This window comes from Leptonychotes weddellii, unplaced genomic scaffold (assembly GCF_054177405.1).
Source record: "Leptonychotes weddellii isolate Sample4059 unplaced genomic scaffold, ASM5417740v2 HiC_scaffold_6758, whole genome shotgun sequence".
NCBI lineage: Eukaryota > Metazoa > Chordata > Mammalia > Carnivora > Phocidae > Leptonychotes > Leptonychotes weddellii.
The window spans coordinates 2,095-9,933 of NW_028036820.1; the positions used below are offsets into that span (position 1 = coordinate 2,095).

At 46.6% G+C, this 7,839-nt stretch overlaps 1 long non-coding RNA gene across 2 annotated transcripts; it reads left to right on the forward strand.

The window, feature by feature from the left end:
• Positions 1-1,533: 1,533 nt before the first annotated feature.
• Positions 1,534-7,586, forward strand: LOC145719729 (uncharacterized). Of its 2 annotated transcripts, XR_014142573.1 has the most exons (3): positions 1,534-3,768; positions 6,713-6,883; positions 7,173-7,586. It is a non-coding gene; the product is annotated as an uncharacterized LOC145719729 (long non-coding RNA). The 2 variants fall into 2 exon arrangements; XR_014142572.1 differs by lacking the exon at positions 1,534-3,768 and having other exon boundaries at positions 4,557-6,883.
• The last annotated feature ends 253 nt before the right edge of the window (positions 7,587-7,839 follow it).

Consider the following 7,839-nt stretch of genomic DNA (forward strand, 5'->3'; position numbering starts at 1 on the left):
CTTTTCTATTTCTTCATGATTCAATCTTGGTAGTTTGTATGTTTCTAGGAATTTATCCATTTCTTCTACATTGTCAAATTTATTGGCATATAATTGTTCATAGTCATCTCTTAGGATCTCATCTATTTCTGTGGTATCAGTTGTAATGTCCCTTCTTTCATTTCAGATTTTATTTGAGACCTCTCTCTCTCTCTTCTTGGTGAGTATAGGTAAAGTTTTGTCAATTTTGTTTATCGTTTCAAAGAACCAGCTGTTGGTTTCATTGATCTTTTATATTGTCTTTTTCATTTCTGCTCTGATCTTTGTCATTTCCTTCCTTCTACTAACTTTGAATTTTGTCCCTGGAGTTAGTGTAAAGTTAGGTTGTTTGAAATTTTTTGTTTCTTGAGGTAGGTATTTATCGCTATGAACTTCCTTCTTAGAACTGCTTATGCAACATAAGTTTTGGTATGTTGTATTTCCATTCTTATTTGTCTCAAGGTAACTTTTTTCATTTATTAAGTTTTTAATCTTAATTCCACTATAGTTGACATATAGTGCTTTATTAGTTTCAGATGTACAATATAGTGATTCAGCCATTCTGTACATTACTCAGTGCTCATTGTGATAAGTGCAAGGTACTTTTTGATTTCTCCTGATATCTTTTTTTGATGTTTTAAGTAGCATGTTGTTTAATCTCCACATATTTGTGATATTTCCCGCTTTTTTTTCTACTTAATTTCTAGTTTCATACCATTTTGGTCAGAAAAGATGCTTGATGTGACTTCAATCTTTAATTTATTAAGACTTGTTTTGTGACCTAACATATGATCTGTCCTGGAGAATGTTCCATGTGCACTTGAGAAGAATATGTATTCTGCTGCTTTTGGATGGTATATTGTCTAGATCATATGAATTTAACAGATACATAATGTGCCATATAGGGCTGATGTTTCCTTATTGAATTTCCCTATACTGTTACTAAATTACTGTCTGTGTCTCCCTTTAGGTCTGTTAATATTTGCTTTATATATTTAGGTGCTCCAACACTGGGTGCATAAATATTTACAACTGTTAAGTCATCTTGTTGGATTGACCCCTTACCATTATATAATGCCCTTCTTTGTCTCTTACTACAGTCTTTGTTTCAAAGTCAGCTATGAATATAGCACACCAGCTTTCTTTTGGTTTCCATTTGCATGGAATATCAGATATCTTCCCATCCTTTCACTTTCGGTCTATCTGTGTCCTTTTGTTTGAAATGAGTCTCTTGTAGGCAGCAATAGATGGGTCTTTTTTTTTTTTTTTTGTTTCAGCCACTCTGTCTTCCAATTGGAGAGGCTAGTCCATTTACATTTAAAGTAATTATTGGTAGGTATATACTTACTGCCATTTTGTTAATTGTTTTCTGGCTGTTTTGTTTTTCTGTTTTCTTTTGTGATCTGATGAGTCTCTTTAGTGGTATGCTTAGATTTCTTGCCTTGGTGTATCTTCTTTTTTTTTTTTAATTTTATTTTATTATGTTATGGTAGTCACCATACGTTACATCATTAGTTTTTGATGTAGTGTTCCATGGTTCATTGTTTGCGTATAACACCCAGTGCTCCATGCAATACTTGCCCTCCTTAATACCCATCACGGGGCTAACCCTCCCCCCCCCACCTCCCCTCTAAAACCCTCAGTTTGTTTCTCAGAGTGCATAGTCTCTCTTGGTTCGTCTCCCCACTTTGGTGTATCTCCTATAAGTTTTTGCTTTGTGGCAACCATGAGGCTTACGTATAACAATTGGTATTTATAACAGTATATTTTAAGTTGATAACAGCTTAAGTTTGAATGCATTCGAAGGCTCTACATTTTTACTCCCCTCCCCACCCTCACGTTTTAGGTTTTTAATGTCACGTTCTACATCTGTTTATTTTGTGTGTCTGTTAACCATTGGTCTTTTAACCTCCATGCTACCTTTAAATTGATTGATCCACCATCTTTACATTAGATTATTCTAAATTGTACTATATATTTACCTTTACTAGTGAGATTTATATTTTTATATTTGGTACTTTCTTATATTTTCTGTCTCCTTTGTGAAGTTTTCACTGTGTTCATTCTTTTCCTGAGTTTGATGAGCCCTTTTGACCATTATTTTGAACTTTTTATCAAATAAATAATTTTTTTCTGTTTCATGAAATACTTTTTCAAGGTTTTATCTTGTTCTTTCACTTGGAACATATTCCGTTTTCTTCATTTTCCTTGGCTTCCTGTGTTGGTTTCTATGCATTAGATAAAACAACCCCTCTTCCCATCTTTAAGGAGCAGCCTCATGGAGGAAATAAACCTTAGAGTTCAACCCTGCCCGAGCTTTTGGTTATCCCAAACCTTTGTGATTGTCCCAGCATTATTTTTGGTGGCTCGCAGTAATTGAGGGTGGGCCAAGATCTGCCAGTGTCCGAAAGGGGAGGAGCTCAATCAGCACCTAGGTTCAGGCTGATTGGAAGCTAGACCCTTAGGCAGCAACTTTTAAAGAATGCAAATACATACAGTTCTGTGGGACTGCAAGCTTAAGTCCTCCTGGACACCAGAGCCAGGTAATCTTGAGGTGTCCTCTCGGTAGTAGCCCCAGACATCAGGGTGCCAGACAAATGTATGAGTTCCTTTCTGGGAGATACTGGCAGCCTGGAGCAAGGCAGAGGGACAGTACAAAGATGGTGTCTACCGGCCTCCATTCCCACAGTGCATCTTAGTAGGGCCCTAGATATGTACTAAGCCAGAAGTCTGCCCCTCAGGCTGAAACTCCTGAACAAGGAAGTAGGTCTGTCACAGAGGGACTTGGTGTGTCTTTCAGTATGCTGTCTCTGCAGTGCCCTGGTGGTGACAGCCAGCCAAGAACCATCCCCTGAATTGTTATCGTCCCATGGGATCCAGGAATACACACCCTGCTGGTCACCGAGTGCTTCGGTGATCGAGGACCATCCCCTGGGTGACAGCCGTAAAAGCTGGGGCTCCAGACACATGGACAAACTCCTCCCCAGGAGATACTGGCACTCTGCAGTGTGACAGAGGGAAAGCGAGAAGGTAGCACCTGCCTGCTGAGGTCTCTGGAAAGGATTATCGTAGGGCCTTAACTGTGTGCTGAATTAGATATCGGCCCCTCAGGCTGATGCTTTAAGATCAGCAGATAAGCCTCTTGCACTGAAAGCCCGGGTGCTTCTCAATTGGCTGCTTCTGTGCTCGTCCCTGGGTCGAGTAAGTCTGTGCACAGGCTTTTTAAGAGCAGTTTTTCAGTTTGCTGTATGGCCCTAAGGGTCTCATGGACAGAAACCCCATTGGTTTTCAGTGCTGAATGTTTTGGGGGCTTGTGGCTCAGGTGAAGGTCTTAAAAGCTGGAGTGCCCAATGTAGAGTACAAGACCTTTGCTTCTCAGGGAAAAGCTCCGGGTTTTGAGTTCCCTTCAGTTGCGGGCACTCATGCCAGGGGTGGAGTTAATGGCAAGATTGTGTTTCAGCCTCGCATACCTGCTTCAGTGTGGGTTTTTTCTTGTTTGCCTGATGTGTAGGCATCAATCTAGTTTTTAGGGTTTTTTTCCAGAGGACACCGTTCCATACGCAGCTGTAGATTTCATATGTCTGTGGAAGGAGGTGAGTTCAGGATCTTCCTGTGACACCATCTTGAACTGAAACCTGCCTTTCTCCTTAAATAGGGAATGCTGAATGCCAACTTCTCTTTTTAAGGCGCTGAGCATGAGGTTATGATAAAACAGAAAAGACAGGCTCCTGGACCTCACAGAACTTACAGGTTAGCAGGGGAAAGTGGATATGAAATTAATAATTACATAATTGAATAACAGCATTGTGAGTTCTGTGAAAGAGTGGAGTACTAATCAATTATCTAATAGGAGATAACAACCTAGTTGGGGTGAGAGCTGGGGAGAGTTTATGAGATCATTTGAGGCCCAAGACAGGGATTCAAAAGCTGAGACCCAGGCATGTCCAAGGACCTGTGTTCCTCTTGGTGTCTCTTGTAGATCTCTTTGCCTCCTACCATCACTGGTCATGCTCTCCCACTGAACTTCTTGACATCCTAATTCCATGCATGGCTCCTTCCTAATCCTCTCTAATTTCCAGTTTTAAAGTTAGGAGAGAGGCAGAGGCCCTAACTCACAGATTGCTGGTAGACCTGGGCATGGATTCCTCTTGGGTGAAGTGTCAGCCCTGATTTAAGAAACTGAGATTCAAGGTCAGGGCGAGATGTTAAAAATATAGGAAAAAGAAAAAGTCTGGTAATGAGCATTCATTCATTCAACAAGTACTGAATGTGCCAGATGTTGGGGAGGGTATGGCCTGGAATACATGCTCATGAACTTGTAGTTCACCAGGGAACACACTAAAAAAACAGGCATAAGTGCTAGGTGTGCAAAAAACAAGGGCCCACTGAGCCTTTCCCAAGAAGGAATTAGGCCTGAACGGTATCCAGAAAATTGAGTCGATTTGCCAGAATGCAGGTTGGGCCAACCCGAGGGGTGGGGGTCGGTGGGGGGAGGCTGGGAGAGGGGTTGCCGAGGGGATTTGCAGGATGGCGGGACAGCAGTGTGTAGCACAGGAAGGACTTCCCAGGAGCCTGAATGGAAGAGCAAAGATGTGCATATGTGCTAGAGTCAAGGGTGAAGACATGGATGGTGGGAGAGGCAGCCAAGTGGAGCTTGGAAGGTGGGACAGAGCCATGGTTCTCAGATTTTGGCATGCATCAGAATCACCTAGAGGGTTTATTAAAGCAGATTGCTGCATCCCACCTCCAGTGTCGGAGTCTGTCTGTATGAGAAGGTGCATTTCCATCAGGTTCCTGGGTGATTCTGGTCCAGAGACAACACTTAGAGCTGCACTGGGTTAGAGGAAGGCTGAGAGTAAGGGGACCGGCCAGGAGTGAAAGGCGGTGCTGGGAGAAAGGGATTTATCGTGCTCGTCTCTTTACATAGAGTCGCAGTCATTTCAACAATTCTGAAATGTCATCCTTATTCTAGAGTAAAGGAAGCACAGAGAAGCAAAAATCTATGCCCATGGCCAGTTAGTTAAGTGACTACGGCTAGCCTAAGACACAAAGCCTGTTCTCAGCCACACTGGAATGGACAGTGAGTGGTGATTGATGGCATGGTGGTGGGGGCCAGAGCAAGTAAGGGAGACAGAAACTTCATGGGACTTCCGGCTTTCTGATTTGGGCAACAGGGTGGTAGATGTCATTGCCTAGAGCGGGTTCATTTTGAGAGACCTCAAACTTGGGTTTGTCTTTGGGGTTAAGACTAGCGTGTTAATGCTTTCTGAACAGATACAGATGTCCAATAGACAAGTGGATTCAAGAGTCTGGGGGCTCAGGAGAGAGGACCAGACTGAGGGGTTGGAAAGCATCATGTGGGTGATGTCGTGTTATGAAACCCCAGGAATATGAGGCAGGCAGGGGAAGGGAATGGGGACCTCCCTGAGGAAATGAACAGCCAAGGAGCAGGTGAAGAGGAGGCTGAAAGCTAAGGATTGGGCAGGGATGATGATGATGATGGTGGAAAGACAGGGGGTCTGGTTTCAGGAAGTGTGTGATGGGAGCATCAGTGCTGTAGAGGCCAAGTAAGGACTGGGATGGGCTGCTGGATCTAACAAGCAGGTCAGTGGTGACCTCAAGCAGGACAATTTCAGTGGACTGGTTTTAATGGGAGCCAGGAGGTGGCAGAGGGATGATTAGGAGGTGAGCAAGTCGAGGGAAAAGGCTGGTCGGGATGATTCCATTGCAGATTTGTAGGGGTGGACAGTATCTGGGGTCAGTATTCAGGAGCTGTTTCTGTCATTTTTCTGGAGCCTAACTTAGCTACTACGGACGGGGCTTAAGGGAGAATCCGAGTGCGAAGTAGGAATGCCCAGTCATTTAGTCTTGCCTTTAGAAAGCTTAGATCTGGCCTGGTTTGGGTACCAGTTTTACCCATCACTTAGCTGCTTCCTCTAGAGCAAACTTTTGGCTCTAAAACTTTATTCAGAGGATTGTCAGAAGGTAGAAGTGTTCCTGTGGGAAGGGGACGGGAGGTTCAGAGCCTCCCCTGGTCCTGCTCCACCCTCCCTCTGGGGGGGTCTCGAAGCCTAGGGCTGCTTAGAGCAGTAAGAAGCCCTGGCCTGGAGGCCACCTGGGGTCACCCCCGGTGTCGACCGTCGTCAGGCCACTGACCGTCATCATAGTGGTATGTGTGTTCACTGGTCAGTTCTCCGGCGGTGCCAGAAAGCAGACCCGCGGGGAGTAGGGGCGGGGGCGGCCAATCTGCCAGGGCTGTGTGGGTTTAAGCACATGGCAGGGGCCTCAGGCCACCATGACAGCAGTGAAGCCCAGCATGTCCTCCAGCAGCCAGTTACCACCTGTCTCGTGGCCCAGGAATCCTGACAACTTTCTCTTCAGCTTCCTCCTGGTTTCCTTATACCGGGCTGAGCAGATGGCTCTCTTTAAAGATGATTGGCTTACAAGTGCAGAGCTCATTCTGGGGGAAAGTGCCCCGAGAAAGGAAGAATGGCGGGGTTAGACTAAGGGCAGACCACCCAGCCCTCCGGCTGGAGGAGGTAGGGACAGTGACAGCCAGTATGTGGGAATTACCTGTCTCCCTTCCCGTCCCGCCTGCACAGCTTGGAAGTGAGTGGCAGGCGAGGGGCATGAGCAATGAATTAAACTTCCAGAGGAGAAAAAGTACTTGAACTCGTTCTCTGATCACCCACAGACCACGCTCTCTGGTGCCAGCAGTAAGGACCCTGGATCGTTAGCTGCTGGAAGCAAGGACAGCCTCGGCCCGTGCTCGTTCACAGCCCTCAGGCTGCAGTCCGGAGCCAGGATGCGAGGAGGGCGTTTCACGCTCACTCTGAAAGCAGGCCTTCTCAGACTTGACCCTGAAGTGAGATCTCCTTACCTTTTTTTCTTAAGTGCCTTCTGGCACATAAGCACTTTCTGAAATGGAGCCATTTGCCGCTGCATTAGGACCAAGCTCTGTGAAAGGGAAGCGCTTTGTGAGACCCACACCGGCCACAGGACGGTGCACACGCGGGTTTCTGCCGCTCACGCGCACCCGGGCCTCACGACGCTCGAGGCTGTCGTGGTGGGGACGCGAGAAATGGCAGGTGGGCTGCGGGCTGGGACCAGGCTGGCAAGAGTGTTACTCCACCAAGCGACTTAATCTTTCACAGGACGTGTCTTTCCGCCAAGCAGCAGAGGATCGGTGGCAGGTGGAGTTAACAGCTCCCCACCCCCCCCCCCCCGAGGTGGCCCACGGGAGAATGCATCAGGGAAGTCCATCTCCGAATCAGAGAGCCTGGGCACACAGTTTCCTCTGAACACTGGGACTCCCAGTCGCCTAGCGAGCCGATGAAGCCAGATGGCCGGTTAGCTCTGGTTCCGGGGGTCTGGGGGTCGCCCTGCTCGCCAGTCCCCGGTCGGCGCCTGTGCAGCTGCCGGTATCCGGCTGCGTGCTGGGACCCGCACTCACACATCCGGGCCTCAAAAGGGATGAGGGCACGAGACCGATTCCGTTATAATAGCCATCTTTATTTGTAAAAATCCAGATATAAAATGTATTCTTTCAGTCTTTCCAAGTTTTCCTTTTTACAAAAACAAAAAGGCACATAAAAACCATCCCCGCGGTCATTCCCATAGACGATGTTTGTCAGGCAGCCCTCCCCCCTCCCCCCCCATATAGCTACATGCTTCATTCCGGGACGTCTTGCTTCCCCCACATGCTTCGGTGCTTTCCTACCAGGGTAGAATTCCGAATTCCAAGACTGAAGTACACAAAGAGGGGGTGGGGGGTCGGTGCGAAGTGTGTGGCGTGATGCTCCACGGCGTGCAGGACACGGG